Source organism: Anser cygnoides, chromosome 10 (assembly GCF_040182565.1).
Source record: "Anser cygnoides isolate HZ-2024a breed goose chromosome 10, Taihu_goose_T2T_genome, whole genome shotgun sequence".
Classification (NCBI taxonomy): domain Eukaryota; kingdom Metazoa; phylum Chordata; class Aves; order Anseriformes; family Anatidae; genus Anser; species Anser cygnoides.
In genome coordinates, this window is record NC_089882.1 from 19,719,793 (window position 1) to 19,747,272 (window position 27,480).

The 27,480-nt window shown below is 38.6% G+C and overlaps 1 protein-coding gene across 23 annotated transcripts in view; it reads left to right on the forward strand.

Annotated features, from left to right (window-relative positions):
* ATP2B2 (ATPase plasma membrane Ca2+ transporting 2) overlaps window positions 1–27,480 on the forward strand; it is a 414,437-nt gene that overhangs the window by 259,697 nt on the left and 127,260 nt on the right. The window lies entirely within an intron of this gene.

The window sequence follows — 27,480 nt, forward strand, 5'->3', positions numbered from 1 at the left end:
TTTTTGGAAGAAACAGAACTTTTTACAAGTCAGAGTAGTTTTACAGAAGGATGAATCTAACATTACTTTGAAAATGTAGGCTGTGTCTATCCAAGGTATTTTGAAATTAAAAGCGCTTTTCTCACTGGCATATTGCAATGGGCACATTAGTATTGATATCTGAAGAATTAAAAGCAACTATTGATATTTTATGCTATATCCAGCATTGAAAAATTTAGTGGGACATCTGGGGAACACAATGAAGTGAGCATAGTTTTTACTTTTAAATAACAATATTGAAAAATATTTAAGTAACAAGTCTTTCTGATGAGATGCATTATTCTAGTGTTTAAGAAACGCTTGGAATTCTTGATTTCCAAAGTAGATATTACTGTTAGTCTTTTTAGATGATTGAGAATGAAAGTAAGCTATGGTATGTGCAGGAATTTTACAACCCACTGTTGTATTTACCAGCAACATAATAGGATATTATTGCCAGAATCAGATGGAAGTACTGTGTCTGTTCTTGCTGTAGATTTTGCTCCAGAAGTTTTAATTCTGAACATGTGTGTGTAAGACCTAATTCTGATGAATCCCATAACAGTATTCTGCTTTGTTTTGTGGTGTATTCCCCAAATTCTGTTTATAGATAAAGAGATATGCCAATGGCATAGAACAAAAGAATATGGTTAAAGATTCTAGTGCACTATATGGATGATTGTGTTTTATGTGCTTTGATTAAAAAAAAAAGGACATTATTTCTTTAATTAATTTCCAAGGACAACATACACTTGCAATTATTCTAGTTTAAAAACAAAAACAAACAAAAAAACCCCTCTACCCTCGGCTTCAAATCATGTGTGAAATTCCTGCTGAAAGCTTGGGGGGGGGGGGTAGGGAATTGATCTTAATTTCCTTTACCGTACCTTTTGATTTATAGCCATTCTGAAGTTCTTATTATTAAGTAACCTATGATCTGCCTCTGATCTGTTAGGTGCTGAAATGCTGATTCAAATCGTAGAAAATTTCATTTGTAAGCCTGAATTATAGGAGGTGGAAAATGTGAGAACTCATTACTGAATATGTAGCACAAAATCTTTGTTCAGGGGATTATTTTTTTCAGCTTTTTATAATCTAGGACGGTATTATGTCTGTTTCCTTTCAGCACTTTCATTCAAGTGTTTACATGGAAGGACAACTTTCAGCACAAGCAGTGAGAGTTTAAGACCAAGCTCCATACAACTGAGATCTGCTCTTCATAACAAAGTATTCAGGGTAGCATGAGGCATTTGCACTTAATCTGGCCCAAGACCTGTGGCTGCATGCTACAAAAATCATCAAAGCAGCAGAAGTACTTGAGCAGTTAACCTCTGAGTCTATTGCCATGCCACGCTGCTAAAAACACCTGAGCTAGCTGAAGGTGCGTGGTACTAGAGCACTCCTGTGACTGCAGTAAATATTGATGTGCTCTAAAGCTTTAGACAAGTGGAATAGGCACTGAGTACCTTTGTGAAGGAGGCAGGAAATTATGCTCTGCTACTGTAGTCTTTGTCCCAAGTAGCTTTTTATTGATGTATAAGTGTAAGAGAATTTAGAATAGTTTCAGATGTTAAATGAACAAAACAAATGCAGAGGCCCAAAAAGGAAGCAGTGAAGTCCAGATCAGCATAGAAAAGGCCTGCTCAAGTGTCAAAAGCAGCTGCAGATGCCTGCAGAGGAAGAGGGCTGAGTGCCTAACAGGGAAGCACTCCATCATGGCTCTGTCCCATTGATCCTCATGAAAGAAAAACCATGTTAGAATTGGGCCTCAAAGAGAAGCTGTTTGCTCAGGGGAATTCAATGTTGGAAAATGGTGAAGGGGATATTTTTTCTTAGGGTTCCCTTGATAGTTACATGGGAAAGAACAGCTGTCTATGAAGTTGACCAGCATTTTAAATGAGCCTGTTTCAGCTGACTATGTGCAGTATCCAAGGTGTTTTCTGCAACAGCTATAGGGGAATAGAGGGGAACAGTGCTATTTCATTATCTCCAAACCTTACCAACAGAGGAAAAATAGATGATGCTTGAAGTAGGGACTGAGTTTCTTTACAAAGCTAATGAAGTACTGGCACAAAAAAAAAAAAAAAGAAAAAAAAAGTAATGATTATTTGTCTCCCTTTTAGCAACAGCTTTTATTGTTTGGTAACACTGCAATACTCTGTAAATAACATGTCAGTACATTTAATTTAACATATGCAAAGCTCTTCTGGACAATTCTGAACTCTTCCCTTCTCCTTTCTGCTCTTCAGCAGGATTTTTAGGGCACAGTACACAATCTATTTCATGGGTCTTTTCTACCACCGTTTAGCTTCATGGAGGCAACATCCTGAACATCGATACAGTTGTAATTAAAAATGCATATGTACAGTGAGTAGGCTTACAAACAAAAACACCCCCCACAAAAAGCACCCCAACAGCAAAAGGCAAAACAAAAGCCCAGATAATGAGAAGCAAAACCTGACTTGCAAGGTTAAAACCATTGACTGCCATCACTCTCCTGACTGTGTTTTAGCTTACCCCCTAGAGGTTCTAACCGACTACCTGGCCAAGCAAGCTGAATGTCATCTTGGTTGTTTACTAGTCATCATGTTGCCTGGAATAAGAGAACAAAAAGAGGAAAAAAGTGTGCCTCAGGAAAAATCTTGCCTGGTGTCATGAGTTAACAGTTAACTGGTGAAAGAACATTGGAGTACCTAGAAATCATGCTATATTTAGAATTTATTCTGTGCAGTGGCAAGGTCAGTGCTTCATTCCCTGTTGGTCGGTGCACAGAAAACAGAAGTACTGGTGCATTTTACCATAGGTCACAGGAGGCTTGATAACCCAGTTCCCCTAATTGCCAGGTAAGGGAGATAGGCTATGTAAACCGAGCTGGTTTAGTGCATAGAGAGGAGATGCTGCATGTAGAAGTTAGTGTTATTTCCAAGGTCCCTAGGGAAAACATTTGCAAAGTTATTCTGACAGAAGCTTCTGAGAGACTGCTGTGAAATAAGTAAAAAAAAATAGGTGCTGCTAGTAAACAGTTTAAGAAGGATGTTTGTGCCTGGAAGTGTTGGAGCTGATCATAGGCATGCTGCTTTGCTCCTGTTTCTAACTTCTTGCAGTGCATGTGTGTTCTATCTTAGAACTGGGTTGTTTCAGAGCATGAGAAAAGGATAGGTGTTATGGCATGATCAGGATAACTGAAGTGTTTCTGTGCAAATAGTAGTGTTGTTTGATGGCTTGTAGCTGTATATATCTATTGCAAATGAACTTTTCTGAAAAGCAGTACAACATGGCATGCAACCATATGGAAGCTGCTCTTAAAAACATGAGTTGTCTCCTACAATTTTGTTTCAAGCATGGTACTTTTATTATGCTTTTTAGAATAACAGCTTCACAATTGGAAGTGCATTGAAAATTCATGAAAGAGTGAGATGTGTTCACCCAAATTTGCATTTGGGCAACCTTTAGCATTTATCTTATTTATGTTAATGAATAATCAATGTGAAACAGAATGCTCTTGCTCTTAACTGATTTGAAATCTGCCATGGAATAAAATGCTGATTATTTACACCACTGAGTAATTAAGGGACAGGTTTTATGTTATAATCCATAAGTATTTTGGAAGATTGCTGTACAAGTAAGCTTTGTGAGTCCTTTTCATAGGTCAACAGATTCCTATGGAACTTCTCTGCATTTCATAAAGATAAAAAATTAATAACCATTCTACTGTCTTTAGACACTCTGTAGTATGTCTTTAACCTTATTTGTAGCCTTATGTATACTGCAACATACTTCTTGATTCACTTGTCCATTTGGCAATCTCAAGTGAAGCCAAAGGATTTTGAAATTAATCTATTATAATATTATTCTGAAGAGTTAAAATATTAAAAGTGAAGTAATGCATAATCTCTTAAATCAAATTTCATCTTCAGGGCAGGTTGATGAAAGCAAAATGACTTAGGACCCCTGACCCAGCATTTCCTAGAAAGTAATGCTGCTGATATGATTATTCTCACATATTTAATTTAGGACAAGATATTCATGTATTTGTGATAAATCATTTGCTAGTTGGTTAAATCAGCCAACTATTCAGACAAGTTTTTTCTAAGTTTCTTTTAAAAAGATGCAACCTACATATTAGATATTATCCCAACAACTGTTTAAATCTAATAATTATATTAATTATTGTGGATATCCATTCCAGTCCTGGGCAATGGCACTGTTTTGCCAAACCAAGAACCTGCTATGTAATTAATGAAATAGAAATTTGGTGCAATTTTTAGCATGCTTTGATTTCTGATTTGGTAAAACTTACTTATCCTAAAGTTATTGCAACAGTGTTGAGTCAGTAGCCCAAGTACCTGTGTGGTTTTGAAAATAACTATCAGACTATTGATATTTGCAATGCTGAATTCATAAAAGAAGGACATTCAGGCTTCATCTTACATTGTCCTAATAGGACAACTTGACAGTAGATGTCCTTTCTCTCTCCTGAGATTATAAATTTTGCACTCTGAAGGTTACACAGTTGTTGGTGAAAGTGAATTCAAAAAGTCCTTTACAAACAGTTGACTTATAAATAAAACATAGGCAGAGAGCACACTTCTGGCATGCATGTTATATAAGCTAAAAAGCAGAAGGACACTTTTATTTTTGGTGAGGACTTGTCTGCTTCTGATAGAGTTGCAGAAGAGCAGCTACTATAAATATCTGGTAGGAAAAGTAAAATTTGATTTAAATTGTTTTACTGGGTAGTCTAATGAACTCATGCTCTTACAGATTACTGCTTATGTATCTCTTCATGCAGTAAAGTGTATAAACATAACTACCTCTTTTTCAGCCCTTGATTTACCTTCCCAGCTTTAGATAACGGCGTTGGACAGATAGAAATGTCTACGTTGTAGGCAGAGCTGGCAGAGCTCCCTAAGCAAAGCCTCAGGGGGTTCTGGTGCAGGAATGTGGGCGTCCTTCACCTCACCGCACCCATTCCAATGCTCGTTTCCTGCTCCAAGGCTCTGTGGTCAGCTCAAATAGTAACGAGTGTTGCTGCGCCAAAGGCGGAAGGGCATTCACAGTACAGCGCCATGACATTTTTTCAAAACTACGAGGTTGCTATTATGAATATTTTTCATATCTCTCAAATTGCATTAGGCAAAACGCAAGACTGTCTAGGAAGTTCAGCATCTGCAGATCACATCCTGTAAGTGGTTTGTGTTAGGCATGCCTCATGTGACCTTCAGAAATAGCTTGCTTAAGTTAAAGCACATGCCCTGAGTGTGCTTAAATCTAAGCATATGCTCAAGTAGTTTAATTTGGAATTGAGTTGCACATATGTAAAGCTAAGCTGTTAAGTAAAAAGAAGGTTGAGTGTTAACTGGCTCTGTTCTGGAAAAGAATTAATTAGAGCCTGAGAAATGTTTTGTCTGTCATTGTTTCGTTAAGTCCTTGTGTGCTCTGTGATCTTACCAGAGACGTGCAAAAAAAAAAAAAATCAAGACACTATTCGCCCTCTTTTGTTACATGATGACATTGCTTAGTGCGCAGGGAGTTCTGTTATTATGCTGTGATCTCAACAAATGAAGACTCCAAAGGTCTCCTGTCAGGCTGTTTGAAGTACACGCACTTTTAAAGACAGGAAGGGTAGTATTTAAGAAAAAAAAAGTCTTTATAATTTCGTCTGAAACAGATGAAAACAAAGTAACATATGCAAATTTTGAAAAGGTGCTGTAAGGGATGCAGAATTTTATGAGGACCCGGTAACCTTTTGTGTGCATTCTGTTTTGGATGTCGTCTGTTAGGATCATTCACCTTGCATCTTCTACAAACCTATTCAAAATGTGATGGTGAATAATATCATTAGGAAAAATTAAAACTTTAAGCTGCCTCTAATCATTTAGCAAATAGCTCATTCCTTGGTTATATGCTGTTTGTTAGAAATTTGACACTGCATTGAAAGTTACTGATTTCATTTTGCCAGCTTGACTTAATTTTATGATCTATATTTGCAATTGGTGTTGAAGGTTGCAGCTTAGAAGGCAGTATAGATTCCTGAAATCACATTTGTGACAAGTTACTTAATCAGCAGAACTACCTGAAAGTGTTTGAAAATTATGTCGTGCCACTACAGTTGTGAGAGTTGGTATGAGGTGTTAAGTAGCAATAGAATAGGTATTTAAAAAAGCTGTAAGTCTAAAAAGGGCCATGGGGTGCTAAAAATATAAGATGATGGAAGTCAAAGAAGGTCTCTAGGTGGTTGCCGCCTTTTCTTCTGGTAGCTACATCTACTAATGATCTTAATTGTGGCTGTATAAAATGCTGTGTTTGTGTCACAGACCTTCTGGTCGCCAGCCCCAGACTTCTCTATCAGGCCAGGCTGTAGATATGCAGTTAGCTGCTGCTTTGATCACTGCTGGATGTTTTGGCTTGTTCTGTCCTTTTGACACTTAAGACCCACCCAGGAAGAAATGTTGTAAGATTCACCTAACAACCAGAATCACTGTGAAGGACCTTCAGATCTCAACTGTCCTCCCTAGTGTTCTACATCAACATGAGAATAGAAACATCTTTGTTTTTCACAAGCACCATTTTGTGTGTGTGCCACAGAGGAATAAATGGGAAAATTTGATAGTGTTTATAAAACTGCTCGGTCAGTTAATACTGAGAGGTGGTTGTGAGAATCCCTTTGAAGCTCCTTTGTAAGATTAAGTAAGGAGACAGCCTTCGAATGCTCATTCTTAGAGGTGCATTCACAACTTTAAGTAGCAATCAAAACCCTGGCCTAGATGCTTTAAAGAGCATTTGATAACTTATTATGTATTCAACTTCCATGTGGTGCTTCATATATTTGTTGTTTGTCTGTCTCGTGACCTTATTTGTGGGATAAAGGTGGCAGTGAACATGAAAATTATCCTAAATACTGTGTATATTTGAATGGGAAGAGCAAATGAATGGCACTAGATAGCAATGTTTATTGTGTCAAGTCTTTGGGATGTCATTTATATGTAACTACTTCTAATTAGTGCCATTCAAACCAACTAAAATGACTCCAAAGCAGATGCCAGTTGTTGCAAGGAATGTGCCTGGATACTTGTCATTTTGTGTAGTCAACTGGCACGCAGAGCATTGACAACACTTTAATATTAGAGATGGATGAAAGGTTTCCACATTGGAGCTTGCAGTAATTTGCAATAGGGAACATTTCTCTTAATAAAATGCAGTTAGGAAACTGCTGCTTCTCAAATGAGAGTTACCTTTCCCTTTAATCGTGGTCACTTCTGATGAAAACTAATAGCTTATGTTTCCTCCTTCCACGTCATCTCTAACATGCACCACGCTTCTGCGAGCAGTGTTAGGGAAGGAGATGACATCAGAGAGCAGTCTAAGAAGGAAAGACTTTTGCACTCCAAAATTTGGAATGGGCTTTGCTTTTGAGAACATGTGCTGAAAAATAGCATGTTAATGACTACCTCAGCCTAAATTCTGGCAATATCTAAGTAAAGCAGAGTCATTCAGCAATAAACTGGCTTTTGATCTGAATGCAATTTATAAGCACAAAGCTACATTGCTCTTTGATTATGTAAATTGACATCCAAATAGCAATGCTTCATGTTGTAATGATACTCCCCCCACCTTCTAAAATTGCCTTTTATTTAATTAAGACTCTCCAGGAGGCTGACACTCTTCTATGGCTGAAACAGCAGCTGTACAGCAGTGATGAACCTCAGAAAAAAAGCTAAACATCTCTGTGATTGCTCTGAATCTTGGTGGGACAACGGAGAAGATCCTCTTGGCATTGCCAAGAAAGCAGCCTTCTAGCTTTAATAGCAATTTTCTCAGTGATCACCACGATACTCTGCAGTGGGGATTTTGATTTTAAAACTAGTAATTTTGGCTGTTTCCCTAATGTAATTTAACTTGCCGTTTTTCATAGAGGTATTTAAAGCCACACTCAGAGGCTACAAATGAGCCTAAATAAGATAACAGCTGCAAATGTGGAAAGTTTTAAAGTAAACACTAGCTGGTACAGAGCCATACTAGGTGTAGATGCTGTGCTGTTACCCCAGATGCTGGTGGGATTAACCTCCCTGCCTCATCTCTCCTTTCTCTTGCTTATTAAGTAAGATGCAGCGGTGGTAATTTTTGTGTATCCTTACGGCTTGCAGTCAGGCTGACTCGTGATTAATATTCTTTGGATACTCACATTAGAGGAAGGCTTCTTGAAAAATAAGTTGTTGCAATAATACGAATAGTACTGAGAAGTATAGATTTATTAAGGATGACTTCCAGTAGAAGAAGGGGTGACGTTACTCAGATTATTAACACTTCAGAAAATGTTAATAATATCAAGCCGTTGCTTTGTGTCAAGGGAGTTTCCTTAGTTTCAAAGGAGCTATGCCAGTTCTTGGGAATTCTGTCTCCAAATAGCTGCAGCCTGATTCAAAGCCTGTTTTGGTTTGCCCTTAGGTTCCTCTCTAGCTTCTTCTGGCCATGCTGAAAATAGATTTCTGTTTAAAATGCTTATGTGAACAAGAGGTAGGTGGAAAGTAGAAGTCAATAAATTAAAAAACAAACCCCCAAACTGCTAAACACTGCATGCTAAAGCTACACCAAGACATAGCTTTAAGATGCTATCAAGATGTAGCTTTAGCATGTGGTGTTTGGTAATGTGGAATGTTCCTGAAATGTTCCTGGCAGTTGGCTTGGGAAAACTCAAAAAATAAAATAAATTAAAATCCACCCCCCCTCCAAAAAAAAAAAAAAGGTCTTCCAGACGAGTCAATGCTTCTGAGCACTAAGCCTAAGCTACAGAGTTCACCGTGATGCTGAACACGCGAGAGTGCTGGTCCTACTAGCACAGTGAGCGACTCTGTGGGGAGTTCAGGTGAATGTTCAGACGTGAAGGAGTTTGGAGACAGATTGTCTCCTGAGCTGGTGGGACTTCTAATGCTCACGTAGAGACATGGATATAACTCTTAGCTTTGTGCTAATTTTTGTTCTTGGTACGTCTGTTTCTGAAGTGGTAGCAGCTACTGCTTTGAGTTCTGTTCCTCTGTACAAAATAATTAAAAGATTAATATGACATCTGTGTATGACACAGTGGTTATAGAGTTTAGGTGAGTAATGATTTTTGAAATACAAATAACAGTGGAAACCCTAGCAATCGTAGTAGTTGGAAATTTGTCTAAGATGTTCTTTCCAAAATAATTCTTTCATGGTAAATATAAACAACATTTGATGGTAGTCACATTAGATTTAGACATGAGGAGGGTGTCTCCTGCTTGTATGTGAACTTTGAACACTGTAAGGAAACTTGAGGTAGCTTCAGGAATAAGCTAGTTACATAGCTAAGCTGTGCTCCTTGCATCCTCCATGCTGAAGTCAGCACTCACTTGCAAGGGGTCACATGCAAAGATCCCACTACTAGGTGGTTAAACAAAAAATACTTCTGTGCATTTTGAGGCATATGGGCATGCAAAAGTAGTCATTTATAAACTAGAGTGTAATATAGTTTTCCCAAGAGGCAATAAATCCTCACACTTCAGCTGACAGACCTATTTCTACATAATGAGGAAAAATTCACTCCTGGCATAACTCCACTGAAGTTAATTTCTCCAACAATAAATTTGGCCCAATATGTCAATATAAACTTAACTCACTTGTGTTCATAGAGATTAACTCAACAGCATCTTATGTATGCCCAGAATAATTAGTTTACTGTCTCTTGAGGTTTATTTAATTAATTTAGAATGCTTCTCATTTCGGAGATACTGCAGAGACAGGTCTGTTGTAGATAAGGGAGACTACAGCTACTCCCACAATCTTTTGCTTGTGGTAAAGGGGAATACTTGGGACAGGGAAAGTGGTGTCATGTTGTTAAAGTTGTGCTCTCTGAGCCTTTTTAATAGAATCCCAGCAATCTCAAATGGTTTGGTGTCTTAAAATAATATTCAAATCCATATTCTTTTCACATTTTCATAGCACTGTGCTTCCTCTGATCAGCTGAGAATCATTGGAATACTTTTTGAAATTTGTTACAGCTTCAGAGAGGATAACTTATTTATAGGGAAGTCTTTCAGATCTGCAGTCAGACACTGAATTTTTAAAGGCAGGGTATGTGTCAGAAGCTAAATAATTAAGATCCATGCCTTCTCAGCATTTTATTTCAAATATTAAACATTACATAAGAGATTTTTGCCATGTGGAAATCAAGCCTTTAAAGTGGTATAGTCTTGGTTAGAAAATCACTGTATTGTGCAGTTAAATTGATGCATCTTCAATCCTACAAATAGTTCAAAAAGTTTTTAAAGTGCTTTGGTATTCCACATACTGGTTCAAAATGTCCCTGCTCATCAATGTCATTGATGGTATGTTGTACCTCTCAGAAACCCCGATCTGTGATCGTTCTAAAGCTCCAGGTCAGTTTTAAGCAAACTGTGGGGTTGTGAACTAACACAGGTAGGGTCCGGGACAGGGCTTGCTATGGTCGGCTCACATAAAGCCTGGCGAACATATAGCTGTGTGCTGCCAACATGAGTAAACAGATAACTTGCCAGATGAAATGCAGCCATTAAATTCCTTCTGTTGTAAACCACTGTCCTCCACTGGAAGGAATTAAAACTGCACAAATTCTTCTCAGGACCTCTGCTGCAAACAGCAGCAGATGATTTGTTTGGAGAGCTTGCTGGCGGAGCAATGTGCTCTGTCCCTTCTTCCTTCAGGAATTTCGTATTGTTGCTGTCGTGTTGACAAACCACTGGAAGCTTTACATACTTACACGTAGTTTCCTGAAACTTCGCTGGAGTTTGAATAGATGCATTAAGCCTTTCTGATGTGGTACCCCCAAGAAATGGGTGTACCAACATTTTCTTCTCTAGCAAAACCCGTATGCTGCAGGAGCCGCTGCAAATTTCCACACAGCTCAGGTTCCTGTCCTGTCTTTGGTTACCAGGCCTGCAGCCAGCCGTAATGCTATACAGCGGTGGGGGCACTGCAAGCTTATGGAGATACTGGAAGCAAACACGGAGTTATCTTCTGTCTTCTGTCATCAGAACTGCCAAATTTGTTACCTGCTGTTGCCACTTTTTCTTCAGTGAAATACTTATTTTCTGGTTTCCATGAGATATCTGGAAATGGCTTTGGTAGGCAGGCAGGTGTAGAGGCAGGAGCTGGTACCATTCTCCTCTGACAGTGACCTGCTTTAACTTTCCTAGGCTGGGTATAGACGTGGGCTGCTATCAGTAGGGTGGAAAACCAAGGCATCAGGTTCAGCTGATGAATTACGTTCTCTTAAAGTTGTCCCTGTCCTTTTGCATCCCTTCCAAAAGGATGTGGGAACGTCTGAGCTGAGCCGGTGCCTGCCTACCAGGTGAAGCCTTTTCCCTGCTTCCCACTCCAGCTCAGGCTCTGCTTAAATTGAGCAAATACTGCCCTTTCAATACTGTATAGGATAGACATGCTCCTGATGTGTCCCCCTCCCAATTTCTGGTTGCAGAGATATGTACAGATGTGCAGAGAGATCACGGGCATGTCATTGGAAACGTCACTGTGTGTATGTATGCACTCTGATTGTTTGCCAGGATTTACTTCATGTGGAGGTTCTAGGAGCAAAGAAGTGTTGTTGACAAGCTATTTCTGCTTATTTGCAAGTCATTTATTGCTAATTATAATGAATGCAGATGAAATGATTGGTTGACAGAACATCAGGATTAATGCCAAGCAAATCCCAGAGCGCTTGCAATTTTTTTCCTCTGTAAATAATGTCTTTATACTTCTTCATTTCTTTTTCCTTTATTTTTCCTTGTGGTCTTCACCACAGCTATCTGCTCCTACAAAGCACACTGATTACATGCAGGAGGACTTACTTTTTGACATTTTGCCACATCCTGCATTTCTACAATTTATTTTTGCAGTAACATGTGGCATAACGTGTTCCTAGAAATTTGGCCCCCCTTTTCGGGTCTTCACTGAGGTTTATGAGTGTTCAGCTGCCGCAGAATGTGGCCTTTCTTCCTTCAAGGTTTGAAGGTAGTGCAGTGAAGCCAACTAAAAGCCAACAGCAGTTTGAGTTTTGGCAAAAAAAAATATTTCCATCCTTTTTATTGGCTGAAATGGTAAGTGAGCCAAGGAGAAGGTTTGGCGGCTCTCACTGCTATTTTGCGTTAGTTGTGTACTAAATGCCACTTGAATTGAAAGGAATTTTTGTGTTCTAAATGCAAGTTGAATTTTTAATCTACTCATAGATTGCAGTGGTTGTGTGTTGGGGTTTGCTATGGAGCTACCACTGCTGAGTTCTGCATTCTCGTTTTTAGGACCTAGCAGGTCTTACTGGTATGTTCAGCTTGTAAAATATTAGGAAATGAAATTTTGCCTGAGCCCACAACTTATCTTAAACTTATTCATCTAACTTATTAAAACCTGTGCAATAGAAGTTAAAACGTCTTATAAAGATATTCCCAGATATTTGGACCAAAACTGAACAGTAAGAAATAATAGTTGAAGTGAACTTTATGCTACAGATCTTTAAAAGTTATAGTGTTTCTTAGTTTTTTTTTGTTGTTGTTTTTTTTAATAAACCATGTGCTTAATTTAATTTTTGAGCCAGTTTTTGTGAGCAGCACAATTGGATGGAATAGACTGGTAATTTCCGTGTCAGATGCAGAATTTTGCCTTTGCAGAGTTTATTTTTATACAGAACTGTGTAATTACCTCTATTTATTGCAAAAGGAAATTATGCATTTTACAAAGCAGCTTAGTCATGCAGGACAGTCTGGTAACTTGTAAGTGCATCTTGGTTTTATCCTTGGTTGCTTTTTTGTGATCTGTAAGGGTATACTTGAAATAGCAATGATATACCCTTTAGGCATTGTACTTCAAGGCAAACTTATTTCTTTATGAGGTTCCTTTTGCTTAGCGTACCTGGACTATCAAAGTAATAAATAAGTCTGTAACTGTAACTATGTAGATGAATTAATTCAGTCTCTTTTATAAGAGCCCAGAATCTGACCTAACGGTTGTTTGCACTATTTTAAAGTATTATTCATAATGGTTTGGAGATGTATGAAGTCAGCAAAGGCTCTCGTGATTTCTCTGGGAGGTTTGACATCTGTATGAAGCTTTTGGATGAGATGGCTAAGGCAGATGTGCTTGGTTTGCTGGCACTCAGCCCTTTTCTGTCAAGCAGAAGCCTGAAGACTTACGGGCAGTGGGAATCTGGGGCAACGCTTCTCCAGTGCTAGCATCATTTTAGTATCTGTGGTCCATTCTTACGTCCAAGCACAGTCTCCAAGGCGAGCAGGGAGACAGTGTATCTTGGCATAAACTGTATTTTTAACAGATTTTTCTATTCAAACTCCTCTGAAAAGTTATCTGGGAAGATATACACAGCAGGCCAGATTACACTTGAAGTTCTAGTTTAACTAATTTGCTTAACATTAAGCATAAATTTTTCAGCATATAATAGTAAATGAAAAGATGAGATAAATACCACAAGATATAAGTTCGGAAGAGATCTTGGAGAAATAACTGTTTGTGCGACACAGTAATAGAAGCCTGTTTGCTTTCTTAGGGTTCAGACTGTGACTTTTGAGCAAAAGTATTTAAGTCCAAACAGTCAGCTCTGTGTTATCTTCCTGCTTTTTTTTTGTGTTGCAAACTGCCAAGAATGCGTGGGATTCATACATTTTGTTAGTTTGCTGATAATCAAAAAATCTGGAAAGCCAGGTCACATGTATTTATGTAGCATTTCAAGAAAAAGGACAGTGAAGAAATACTACCCTTTGCTCCTCAAATGTTTTACTTCCTGATACAGAATTTTTATCTGTTTCAAAAGTGAGCATGGACTATGAGCAAGAGCACTTCAGTCAATCTCTGAAATAGCACAATCGTTGGAGTCTGCATTACAACTGAAATAAGAATTACTTGGGGATAGGAAATGATGGGGGGTGGGGGGAAATAACAAAAGCCCAGCGTTTAAAATACTTCCACAGTTAGTTAAATCCCTGTCTACGTGAGTTAAATCCCCATCTACGTGTAAATTACTGAGCTTCACTCCCAGAAGTCAGTTGTTATTTATTTTCTGACACTATTTAAAGATAATGCTTTTGTGCTTATCATTCCTAGAGGTCTCACATTTTTTCCAGATCAGAAGTTTTATGGCATGACAACATTCAAAGTAAAAAAATATCTTTAGCGCAGTCTTTCAACTGCATATAATTTTAGAAATAACTGGAAGGTAGATTACATTTAATTTTCTGCAAGTTTCAAAAGCAGTTATATCCTTTCTATCCAATGAACCCTCAACAACAAAAGTGTCAAACTGAATCCAACATGTCCACAAAAATAGTATCTTTATTAATCCATAATTTTGTGATGCATATTGGAAATGTAAGCCTTAAAAATCAGGCAATCATTTCCTTCTCTTGCTTGCCCACTAATTCTAATTTGACTCTGTTAGCAAACTGGTTTAACGCTGAAATCTGATAATGAACCACAGAGCTGCATGCTTGGGAAAAAAACCTGATTTTTTTCCAGCATAATCCGTATAGGTCAGTTGCATTTTCTGGAGACATGTTTCCACCAGAGACTGTTCCTTTACTGTAAAGATCTAGTCTCTTTTTGGATAAGTATAACTTTAAATACATAAAATGCGCTTAGGTGGCATTTACGGTACATACACATATTTTGAGTCTAAACCAGAGAGCTCCTTAGCTCAGCTTTGTGTTTCACATTTATTTTTAGTGTTCACGTGTTAAATTTATGCTTTCCATTACATCATCACAATGCTATCAGTGACGTTTTGTACATTTGTATATATTGTTTCTTTTTACATAAAGGTGTAGTTATATCAAAGAAGTGAGTTAAGCAAGAACACTTTTGATCTATGTTATGACATTTATTGCACAAACTTGATGTAATCCATGTAGATTACTTTCTTCTATTCTTGCAGAGCTTTAACGTCCTGGGATTTGTGGAAATTCAAACATCTGAATGATATAGGCATGTAAGGGTCAAGAATTATCCAGCTGTTAATAGCATGAGCATTATATTATGCAAACAGCAGAACTGTAAAAGCAATGAGCATGTAGCTGCATTTGCTGTGAGGATAAACAATCCTTGCTATGAGGATAAACAAAACCTTCTGACCATCACTGGATTTTGTACAGACCACGAAGAGGTAAACCTGTGGTTGCCACTAGAGCGCTACAAGTTGGTATTTTTAATTTCCATCATTTGAATAGCACCGATACTAGGTGAGATAGGTGCCTGTAAGCATACAATCAGATGCTTTAAGCTGTGACTGTTGCCACCCTCTGTAGTTCCGGTTTGGTTTTCAGTGTCAACCCAGCTGTTTGTGTAACTGCACTAGCAAATAGGTTTGGAGACGCGCCCAGGTGGCTCAGGAGCTGACCGTAGGGTGGGCAGGGGAAAGGAGGTATTTTACACTTGGCTTTTGTACCACTATTGCACATGATCTTTAGGGGAAATGAATGAACTCACAGATACTCATTGTGACTTGTATGTAGCATTGGATATGCCAAATTAAGACGTAAATCACTTTCTTTTTAAATATGTTTGTGTTTTGCTGGTCTCCAATCGTGATTCAAATCCCAACTGTGCCAGGTAGTGGACTAATGTCTAATCATCATTTACAAGCATTTTGTGGGCATAGGAGAGGGAGAGAACACAAGAAGCTTTGATATCACACGGATCACAGATTATTAACGTTTATTGGGAAACAAACAGCCTGACAACCGTGCATGATTTTCAGGTAAATAAATATGTTCCAGAAAACATCCTGTGTTATCATTCCTGTAGCTACAGCTTCCAGACATATTGCTTCATCTATAGGAAGGCAAATTCCAAACACAATTTTCCTATTGGAAGAAATCCTCATGGTCTACCAAAGCACATGAACATTTGGTCCTCTGTTTCATACCAGTGGGAAAATTATACCCCAAAGTTTCAATAAATACAATACACTTTTAAAGCCATTTTTTTCTGAAAAGCAAATATCCAACCAGTAACCTACTGATGTAAGTGAAGAGCAAAGTAGCCTGCAAACAGCTTAATTAGCTGCCTGTTTGCAATTTATTTTCTCTTGTGCTCATTTGATTCAAATACTTCCTGCTGTCCGCTTCCCTCACCCCCCACCCCCCCACCCCCAAATGGCTGCTTGTAAGGGGAAAGCTTGGCTGTATTATTTTCCTACGCACAAATGAAATTGGGAATCGAGGAAGTGCTTTGGAAGCCAGGAAAATTAAATTGTAGGTACTTTTTTTTTTTTTTTTTTTTTTTTTTTTTTTAAATAGCAAGAACACTGATTGCTTGGTGCTCCTTCCTCATGCCCCAGGAATCTCCCTGCTGTCCCTTGCACAGCAACGTCTCTCCATGGTTAATTCTGTATCACTCAGCTCTATTTTCTGCCAGTAAAATGAGTGCTGTAGCAGAGTGAGTCATGGCTGTAGAAAGCCATTTCAAGGACAAGTCAAGGATGTTGACGGCAGCAGCTTGATAAAGCCAGGATTTGAGACTGGTTCAACTGTCTTCAGCCTCAAGGAATTCCAATTTATGAAGCTGAGGCCTCGGTAGTGAAGCCACAGTTTCTAAAATAAACTAAGGAAAAATCTTGGGATGCAGTTTCCTGCTGAGATTTTGTATTTGGGTCCTATGACATTGCACGAAGCAGCATTACATAAAGCATAGCAGATGCACTCCAGATTAATGGGGGGGAAGGGGGAAGCGTATAAAAAATAATGTGCAATGAAACCATAGCAGAGGAGAGAACATCTTAAAGATATATTATAAGGAAAAATAATTTCCAAGGTGGGGACTGACACGGAGAATTAGTAACAGTGTCAGCCTGGCACTGTCACTTAAAAAAAAAAAAAGACATAAAAATATTTACAGCAATTTTACATAAGATTTAAAAGTACCCCTGTTTGCCGTGATGCATTTGTCCTAGCAAGTGCGGTGTACTGCAATGGAAGGGAGGGCAGGAGGGTCTCTGGGTGCCCAGCTGTGGGCAGGGAGCTCCTTGTGGCAGCAGCAAGTGCTGGGTAGAATGCTTGTGTCCTGAGCCCCCTGCACAGCCCTGCTCCAAAACTGCTGCTTACCTCAGAAGTGGATCAAGCTGTAAATTAAGTTTTTATAAAGTGAAGTAGTCCTAAAAAAATCTGCATCTTAACTGCAGCTGGAAATAGTGCCTGTGACTGTCAGCCACCAAGTGAGGACACCACAGGTGTCAGGGCAGGTCACTGGCCTGCACAGGTGCATGCAGAGTCCTGCGGGGGGTGCATGGCTATTGCTGAAGCCTGGGCTGCTATGGGGCTTTGCTTTTGTTACCTGATCAGGGCTAGGTGAGTTTAGGGCTGTGACTGCGAACTGTGCGTATTGGGGGGGCAGAAGCCCAGATGCTGCAAGCAGGCAGAGCAGTCCTTTCTAGCGAGGGAAATGGAGAACACAATGATGAATGCCCAGGGCACCATTTTTTTTTTTTTTTTTTTTTGAGAAAATTAGTCTGTATTTCTTCTGGTTAGATATTATTGAATGTGTTCGTGTACATTGCTTTTAAATAACCTTGTAGTGATAAGGTAAAAGTATATTAGGTGGTCTGGACTGATATTTTGCATCATTTAAAGTTATCAGCCATCTTCAACCATTGGCAGAGGAATGTAATGTATGTATTTCACATTACATAGATCCAGTGTTTTGGTGCGGGTGAGCCCAAAAGGATGCACAAGCTCTGTGAAACGTTCTCATACGCTTGTTTTCATTGGTGCAGATGACAGTGTTCGTGTACATCATCCTGACTGCACGTGAGAGTGCGGTAGATACTTATTTATAGATTAAACCCTGCGTTTTTATAGCATTAGAATTATAACAAATGAACAAACTGGATGAACTAAAGATCAATTTCAAGACCCAGAACCTTTCATCTTAGCTCACTATGATTAAATTCTGCATGACACTGGATTACCCCTCCATGGCAAATCAGTCCAGTCCAGATGTAGGGGGAAAGGTGAGGGGATCGAACATAATTGGTACCCTTGTTGAATGAATTGCTTAGGTATCAAGATCTGAATGAAACTGTAATCCCTTCTCACTTTTACCAGGCAGGTCTGATAGGTCAGAGTTTGGTAGGTCAGTGTAAAAGGAGCCTGAATTACCCATCCTGGGCTGTATCAGTCCTCTGAGGCTTGGCAGACAGTGAACTTAAGATGCACTAAGCTTAATTGCAAATAAAGACTGTGATACAAACAAAGCTCAGGAAGTTAAAAGATTAATGCTGTCTTTTTATTTTATGCAAGCCTTCTTCCTGTTTCCATAATAATAGGAATTGTTTATTTTTCCAATAAGTTCTAAAATCTTGAGGACACATAAATGGAAAGCAATGTTGGTACTTGGTATTAATAGTCTCGCATAAGTCTTCCTTTTGAAGCTTTGTTCGCTGCTATTTTTCATTATAATTAAACAAAGTATATTTTCTTAAGATTTCCAAAGTCCTGCAATATTTTGTTTTCATGAAAGAGCTTTTCTTGAATGTCATTCATAAGCTTGCAAAATATGTAGCATTCCATAGCCATCTTTGAAAGCATCAGATCTGACAGTATATGGATATTGCTACACACTGTTCATCTGAAATTTTATGTATTTTGTGCTCATGCTTCTCATAAAAAAAATAAATATGGGTGTGTAAAGTTAAATAACAATTGTGGCATCAGAGGATATGAAATTTCTCTAAAGTGAGTAAGAAGTTTCAAGGAGAAAGAACTGTGGTAAGCTGTAGAAACTGAGAGGGAAGAAGGAAGAGCTATCTGATATTTATCAGTGGCATTGGTTTCTTTGAGATAAAGGGGAAAGTAAGGAATCTGGAAAAGGATACAAAGGGAAGAGGGAAGGTCTGATAAGATTAGCTTCAGAATGAGCAAAAGACATAGGAGGCAAATAGGGAGAAAGGGAAAAATATAAACAAGTTTAACAGAAGGCAGAACAGAATTAGGGCACTAGAGAGAGGGGGAAAAATTCTGCCTTAGAGTGTCCTGAATATTTCAGCATGCCCATTCGGTTCATCTCTGTTCACCACTTACATAACCTGTAGAAAATAAATGCATGCTCAAGATGTCTGCCTGAAAGGAATGACTTCAGCCTCGGCCCTGTTCATCACATTGAAAAGCATTTCAAGCACTTTCTGTGTTAATCAAAATTATTTCATACAATAATAATAATATGTTATCAGTACTATTTAAACTGATAATATTCTCTAAATGTTGATAAAACAGACATCGAAAGTTTCTGATTTTCATGTGTTTCTCTTGTTCAGTGTTAATGTGTGCCATGCTTAAGGAATGTATTAATTATATTTATATATATTTATCCCGCAGTGACAATCCTCTAGGCCCAGTCTTCATTAATGAATAATGATGGAACAGATTAGGCAGTTGGGTCATTTTATCCTTTAAGTGAGATGAAGAGTCCTGAAGAGAATGCTGCATTGCAGCTATAAACAAAATGGTTTCACAGTTGACAAAATACTTTTGAATCATACTTTGAGTTTCTGAAATCATCCAGGTTTTTTGAAAGATTGCCAATTTCCCCAACCATTTTGGTTAGAAAAGGGATATATATATATGTATATATATATTTAAAGATCTATTCCAATTAATTCTGTTCTATGAACTTGGTAACCTGAGGCTGAATAAAAATATAGCTGCTTATCATGACTAAGAATAAATTCTAAATTATGAGGGGCTGCTCCATTTATAGGACAGTTGGACATAGGCAAAAAGTCGAAAGTCACTTTTCTGTTGCTCTGCTTGTAGGCTCATGCCATGTTTCAGTGTGCACATCCTCCATTGACTGAGTAGGGAATTTAATGGAGTCTCTGAGCAGTGGTTATATAAATATATGCCTCTGTTACAGCATGACAAAATGTCCTTGAGTGAATTCTGCCCCATTTTGATATAATGATAAAGTTGGTTCTACTTGCTTTTCTTTAATCTCTTTTTCTGCTTCTCCATGTCTCAGTATTCTCGTTTCTCTTATTTGAAAGAATTTACTTCTAATTTGGTAAAGTAAATTACTATGTTCTTCTGCTGCCTGATGTGTGGCTTCAGCTCCAAATAACTGTATTGCCATCACTGTGGCAAGAGGAAGTATTTGTCTCTAGCAGCAGCTTTGAAGCTGAGGGGAAAGTGGTTTAAATCTCAGACTCAGTCTAAGGGATTTACTTATTTTAGCATGTGGATTTATTCTGGAACATCTTTCCCCAATTAACCATTATGGATTAACTCTTTGTATGGATGGTCTTATTTTGGATTAAGAGTGCCTCTTCCCAGTTGAGCTGGATTAAGCAAAGCAATGAATTAATGGGCTGGAATGAAAACGAATCAGCTAGCACAATGTAAACATAGGTAACTGCTGTGCAATGAAAATAGTTAAGCCATAGATTCGTTAAGCAACTTCTAATTTGAGATCTCATTTTAAATACAAATTTAAGCTTCCAAATATTTAATGAAGGTTAATTAATAACTGTAGGGGTTATTTTGGCGACATTAAGAAAATGTGATTTTTGTTTACTTGCTTAAACTGTCCAGGGATGCTTGTTAATATGAATTTGTTGCTTCTATTATTATTATACAGTATAATATTTTGATTTCTGCTAATGTGTCTAGAACAAATTCCTAAGTATTTGTAATGTGAACATTCTTCTGTCAGAGCTTTGTTGCAGAATTGCCTTATCTTCTCTTGAGATTCCATTTGCCAAAAGATGTGTGAGGTTTTCAACTTCTCAAACCATAGAAGACAAAATAGGGAAGAGTAATTCTTAACATAAAGAACGCACAGATACTGTGACCAAGTAAATTGAGAGATTTGAATACAAATGCTTTCCATTTTGATGTCTCCTTGAACAGATCTTCTTTATAATTGGGCAATTTTCAGTGTCTTCTTGGATTGCCAGATATCTGTATAGAATCCTTTGTATCCTTAAAATATTTCCTACTTCTGTTGTCAATGAGAAATGGAGTCTGGATATGAAATCCATTTCTTTCAGGATCTTCCAGGGTATGTGCTTGCTACACACCCTTACTCTTTCTGTCTCATGCTTGCCTCTGCTACCTTGAATTCCCAGAGGTCTGAGCTAACCCATTTCAGTTGCTGTAGTTAATTGAATGCCCTCCCGTGTGAGAGGGTTTCCACGTCAGCCGTAAGATGTGAGATGAGATGCGGATCAGTCAGAGTCTCAGTTTTCTACAGAATATGCAGTGGAAGTTATGTACTCAATAAACAGTGGAAAACAGGTTGGTGAGATTCATCTCTTTTGCCGCTGAAATTCATCTGTGGAGAAAACTTAGGAACAAACCTTCGTTAAGTCTTATGTGTTCTACAATATTTCTATTAAGATTTGATTTTGAAGTGGGACCAGTTTGTTGTGTTATGTGTTGTCCTTGACTGGCTCTGACTTGCACTCTTATTGCAGCTGGTGACAAGGAACTCCTTCCTTGAGGTACTTACAATTTAATTTAGTATTTGCTTTGCACTGGAAAAGAATCTGGAGAACTTCATTAGTGATTACTGCATTCAGATAAGGTTAGTTATGCTGAGAGATAATCAACGTGATTGACAATATATTTTTCATATTGCGAGAGTCTATTCTTTATGTTTTTTTAAGTGTGCTAAATTAGGAAAAGTCTGTGGGTGTTGAGTTCCTAACAGAATTCTATTGCACGTGAGGATAAGAATAAAATAATGCTATATCCCGCACTACATCTTGGGATTGCTTTGGTTGCCATTTATACTTGCTAGTCATTTAAAAATAAGAGTCAAGAAAACTTTGACACTTCTCACAGCATTAGAAAAGGCATCTCTTGGTATTACACCCCTGTTATTATGCTTTACACAAGGCTGAGAACTCTTTGAAGGCATCTCATGAGGTCTGTTCCAATGGTTCCATCAGCCCAACTAAAACACTGCTGCTGATGATGAATCCTCTTCTTTGCTCTACTGCTCTTTTACACCCAGACAGTTTTCAAAAATTTAATTAACTAATTACTATCAGACTGGAAAGTCTTGGGACTTTCTTCTCTTCAAATCTTTTCTTAATTCATGTAGGAAATCGGGCAGTTGGGAGCTTTTTTGACTTGCTAAATTAGCAGTGCCCACTGTCTCTAAACTTTGTATATATCTGTTTGGTTATGAGGTGTTCAGTGTAATAGTATTCATTCTGGCACCTTTGGATGAATTTTTACAGCTTCTTTCATTTTTATTGTCCTTCCAAGTCTGTGGTACTTAATTCTACAGGAAAGACAGATGATGAGTTAAAGGATGGGTCTCACTTGTTTCTGAAGAGGATGGAAACAGGTAACACTGAATGCAATGCAGAGTGTTATGCAGGTAACAGCTCACAGTGTGTGCACTACGTTTGAGGTTTCAAAGGTCTAATTATTTTAATGCTCCTGAGCAACAGGATATGATCCATTGGATGCTCAAAATACATCTTATTTTCTTACTGTCTCCTCACAAGTTGGGCATTGTGGTTTAAGTGACATCATTGTCACATGCAGGAGCATAGTGGCATTTAATGTTGCTTGCAGATGGCATAATGATCATAGCACTCTTTTTCTTCAGTGTTCTCACTTTTTTTTTTTTTTTTTTAGATACCTTGAATACTCTCCCAAACGCACAGCAGCTTAAGATACACTACAGCAAGTGCTCTGCCTCTTGCATAGGCACAGCTTGAAGAGGGTACAGTTGCTGTGCAGCTGACAAGCTGACATTGCTCACAGGAAAAGCAGATGACACTGAGAAAGATAACAAAGATAGCAATGAAATTAAGAGCTGCCAAGTAGCAGTACTTGGAGGTAACACCTCTGAAAAACACAGCTCACTGATTTTTATTTTTTAAAGTAAGGGTGGGAGGAGAGAGAATCATGCTATAGAAGCAGACTTAGTAAAGCGGGAGTTTTTGGCATTTTTATCCTGTCTCCCTAGTGGACATCACAATAATATGTCTCTGTCTTCAGAACATAAGATTTTTCTTGTTATTTATTTTAATATATTTGTGTAAATTCATATATATAAATATCTATATGAGGAGTGAGCTACCTAAACCTACAAATTCTTGGCCTCATCCACAAGAAACCTCTCTTCCATACTCTTGTTGTTATGAGAGCATATGCTATTTAGCTATGTTACTTTTAGCCTTTCTTATGAACTTCATCAAATAAATATGAACGATAGACCCTTGGAACTGCCTATACTAAAGAGTTATGGTGATTGCAGTGACAAATAATAAGAGTAAAGATCCAAGAAAGAGATGTGTGGATCTTTCAGGCTAGTGCATACAGGCCTAGTGCGTTTTCAGTGCGTACAGGCCTAATGATGTACTGACTCAAAAGTCTGTGATGAGAAATGTGAAAAATCAAAGCTGAAGGCTCTTTATCATTATGAACAGTAGGCAGTCTAGCAGCTAATCTTTTAATTCTGGATTTCTTTGTGGTGGTGTTATTTAATAGCAGGAGTCCCTGGGCTCAGTGTCAGTGGTGTCACCCTCACTAGCTATTTGCAGTAAGTATAGGCCTGGGCACACGTGCAGGTGGAAATGTGGCTCCATTTTCTTTTTTCTCTCTCTCTACTGTTAGGTCAGGATCCCGAGCGTGGCCCTGATGTTGTTCCCTGCTCTACCACTTGCCCACAGCTACCTCAGGTCCCGATGGGGGCCGGGGGTAGTTACCTGTTCGGCTGCGCTCACCCCAGGGCTCAGAGGAGCGCCTGCACACGCAAAGCTCGCAGCTGGCAGGAGATGCCTTCATGCAGGCACCTCCCTGAGCTGTACGATTCCCTTAGGACTGTGACTGATGGTGGTGGTTCTGCTGGGGGACTTGCATTCCCCCAGGCTGCAGTGTATCTGCACAGCCAGGCTGAAGCTGCCTCTGTAGCAACGTTGCTTGTTTGTCACCAGCACTGCTCAGACCGTGGTTTGGGAACGAAGAATCACAGATTGATTTCAGGGCCTGTTTTCCCTTTCCTTCATCCCTGTGATTGCTGTTAGCAACATGCGTGAAATGAAGAATTTCTGTGTAGGGTCCAGTGAGAGTGATGGTAAGCGGTTATGAAGGTGTGTTAATTATGGAAGGCTTTCAACTTTTTTTTTTTTATGTGCTTATTTACTTCTTGCTCTTTTCCTTATCTGAGACCTTGGATCTTCTCTGTTAAACTCACATGGTTGCTTTTCCCTGCGATTACCCAATTCATATGTTAGGGCTTTTCCACCCTGATCCTACAGGATAGCCAGTGAGTGCTCTTCTAAGCTGTAGTAAGTCTTGCTTGATTTGATTTGAAAGCAAGAAAAAGCTTTCAAATGATCTGGAACAATCATATTATAACACAGCATTTTAACACCATGTTTTTGATAGTATTTCCCTCATACTCTCTGTCAACTTCATTGAAATAGCCACATCTTACACTTCTACACTTAAATAGGAAATTGGACCTTTGTGGGTGACATAGAAGCCTGTGCAGAGGGCACTTGTACACTATAAGTCATAATGTCAGAGTAAAATACTATCTTTTGTTTAAATAACCAAAAAAGACATTTGAATAAACCATCTCTAGGCTTTGACTACATTTTCAGTTATCTGCCTATATTTTTTTCTGGAGAAAGGGATAAAAACCATTCCCATTACCCCAATCCCTCTGCCTCTCTTACAAAAAGCCCCAGAACTGGTAAGCTGCTGAGGATATGTGGTACTGAGCCAAGCCCACAGTGCGCAGCATCTGTGGGGTGTCCCGCCGGCTTGGGAATGGCTTAGCTGCAGGAAAGCCCCTCCATAGTGTTTTGGTTAACTGTCAATGCTAGATGAAGATCTGCACTGATATTTTTAATATGTAATGCAACAAGGAAGTCTGCATGAGTTTATTATCTGGTAGGTGCTGGGTGGAAGGTATACCTGCTTGATCATTAGTACTTGGTAGTATTGTGGCACAGTCTGTAGCAACTTTATTGTACCTCATACTACCCCAACAGAACAAAAGAAAACCATCTGTGATGCACAGGATGAGACATGTAAATGGTGTAATGACACTTGAGAGGAGTAAAAGCTGAAGAAATGATTTCTGGTGGTGTGATCTTTCTGCCTCCCCTCTCAACAGCTGTACTCCTTCCGACCGCAGTACAAATGTAAATGAGAAATCCTAATCCCTCTTCTTACATACTGGACCTTCAGCTCTCATTGAAGACACTGTTACCAGCCTTTGCAGAAAGCTTTTCGGTGTCTGTTCAGGCAAGAATAATATTGGTCATCTGTTAGGATGCAGATCCTGCCTTTAATATTTGATATGTTGTCTGTTGCCTTGATGTAGACTCATGGTAATGCCCTGCACACTAGTCCAGTCATTAGATTATTATGAAATTGGAGCATGTCTTTCAGATGTGTGGCTTTTTTTGGCTACATTACAGTCAGTATCGGGAACCATTTCTGTGTTGCTGCTATTAGTTATCTTAGGTAAATTATTTGTTTCTGGTTAATAACTTCTCTTCAAAGTAATTTTACTTGAAAAAGAAATTAGAAGAAACTAGAAGACAGAAGAAATAAAACCAAAATGGCTAGATGGAGGAAATGAATGAAACCTGTCTCCGAGCATTCAGTGCTTCTTGGCAGCAATAAATACTGCATGGTATCTTGCAGCTGAGTGTAAATCAGGAGTCCCAGGAGGTGGGAGTTCACTCTCCTGAACTGCCACCACTGGGGCAAGAACTGCAGCCTTTCTCTGTCTCATAAGGCTGAGATTAATTTTTGCTCATCCATTTCTACACCTAGAAGGAGAGTGAGGGAGAGAAACTCATTGTAGAAATGCTATTTGTTGTTATTTATCTGTTCCTATCATTCACATTAGATGTGTCAGCATACAGAATAGGATGTTAAGCTCTTCAGTTACTTTATTTAAAAACAAAGAACAAAACAGATCTTAGGAGATGTTATGTACTTGGTGTAGCTTCAGAGTGATAGTTTTGGATGCAACTGCAATGGTGAAGACTTATGTAAAGGTTTTTGTAGTCAGCTTGAAGCTGTACAGACACTGCAGGGTGGCAGCTGAAGCCGGGGCAGGAGGCAAGAGGACAGGACATGGTGACTTGGCCGGTCGTCGCTGTCGGATGCGAAGAGGGTGGATGATTAATGGAGAAGCAGAGGGGCAGTTAATTCATTTCCTGGTTCTGCCTCTTCTGTGTACCTCTCCTCTGTATGCTGGCTATTCAGCTCTGGCTGTGAAGCACTTGGCTCAGGGGGGTTTTGAATCCTGTAAAGGTCGGTTGGCAGCACTGCCAGCGGGACTTGTAGCAATAGTAGCGTCAGCAGGGTAAAGCTTCCAGGACACGTGCTGGATGATTTGTGATTCCAAAGGCTTTTAAAATTTATACAGATTTCTTACAATTTATGTAAACAAACATAAGCAAGTGATATTAATGAAAACAGGTAATGAGATTCATTACGCTTTACAGTCAGCTTTGTTGTTCTGAGATTAGAAGGAAATTATTATTCATTGAGGTTCATTCACTGGTGAAATTCAAATTCAGCTTGCTGAAACTAGTAAATGCTCTCATTACTTCCCTACTGATAGACTGGCTTCTCTTAACTGATTTTATTTAAGATGCTCTAAACAGAATTTCAATGGACTACATGAAAGAATTTTTCAAGCATATGATAAAATGATACATAATAAAACTAGGAGGTCACAGAGGCGTCCATTCTAGGTGTGAATGCGTGTCTGATGCCTTTGTAGTATTAAAAAGTAAATAAACAACTTGTGTTAGCAAAACAGGTAGTTTAGTGCAACATATTTCTTTGGCAAAGCTGGTACCAAAGCAGGTGTTTGTTTTGCTTAGACACCCTTTAAACAAGGGTCACAAAGATTTCATGACCTAGTAAGCTGTGTGAGACTACTGATGTTGCATTACAGCATAGTGTGCTTGTTGACATCATTGTACATAAGAGAAAAAATACACCTTCCTGAGCCTTTGTTCAAAACCATAACAATAATCATTTTGTTGCCAATGGTTCCTTGCCTTCCCCGGTTTCTTAGATAGGGATGGTTGCCTAAGGCAGATCTCAAACTAAATCTCCTAGTTACTAGCTATTTGTTTGAATTAAAAATTTTACATTTCCAGCTCTTTCCCTCACAAGATTGATAGTACTTCTTAGATTGAAGTGGAAGAAATGAAGACCTGCTGTCAAGAGAGGCTTTGTCAAGGGAGAAAAGAAGAGTAGTACACATAAATTTGTTTCTAAAGGCTGAGAATGGAATCCCATTAAAAATGTAAAATGAGATTGTGGGTTTGTATATTCTGTGTTAGAATAGCAGAATAACTGGGCTAGCGTTTCTAATCCCCAGTGAATTTTAGAAAATTTACACACAATCTATAGAGGACGGCGGACCTGGGCAGATTATATTAAAGGGTTGTGTAGTAGTAGTAAAGGCAGGGAT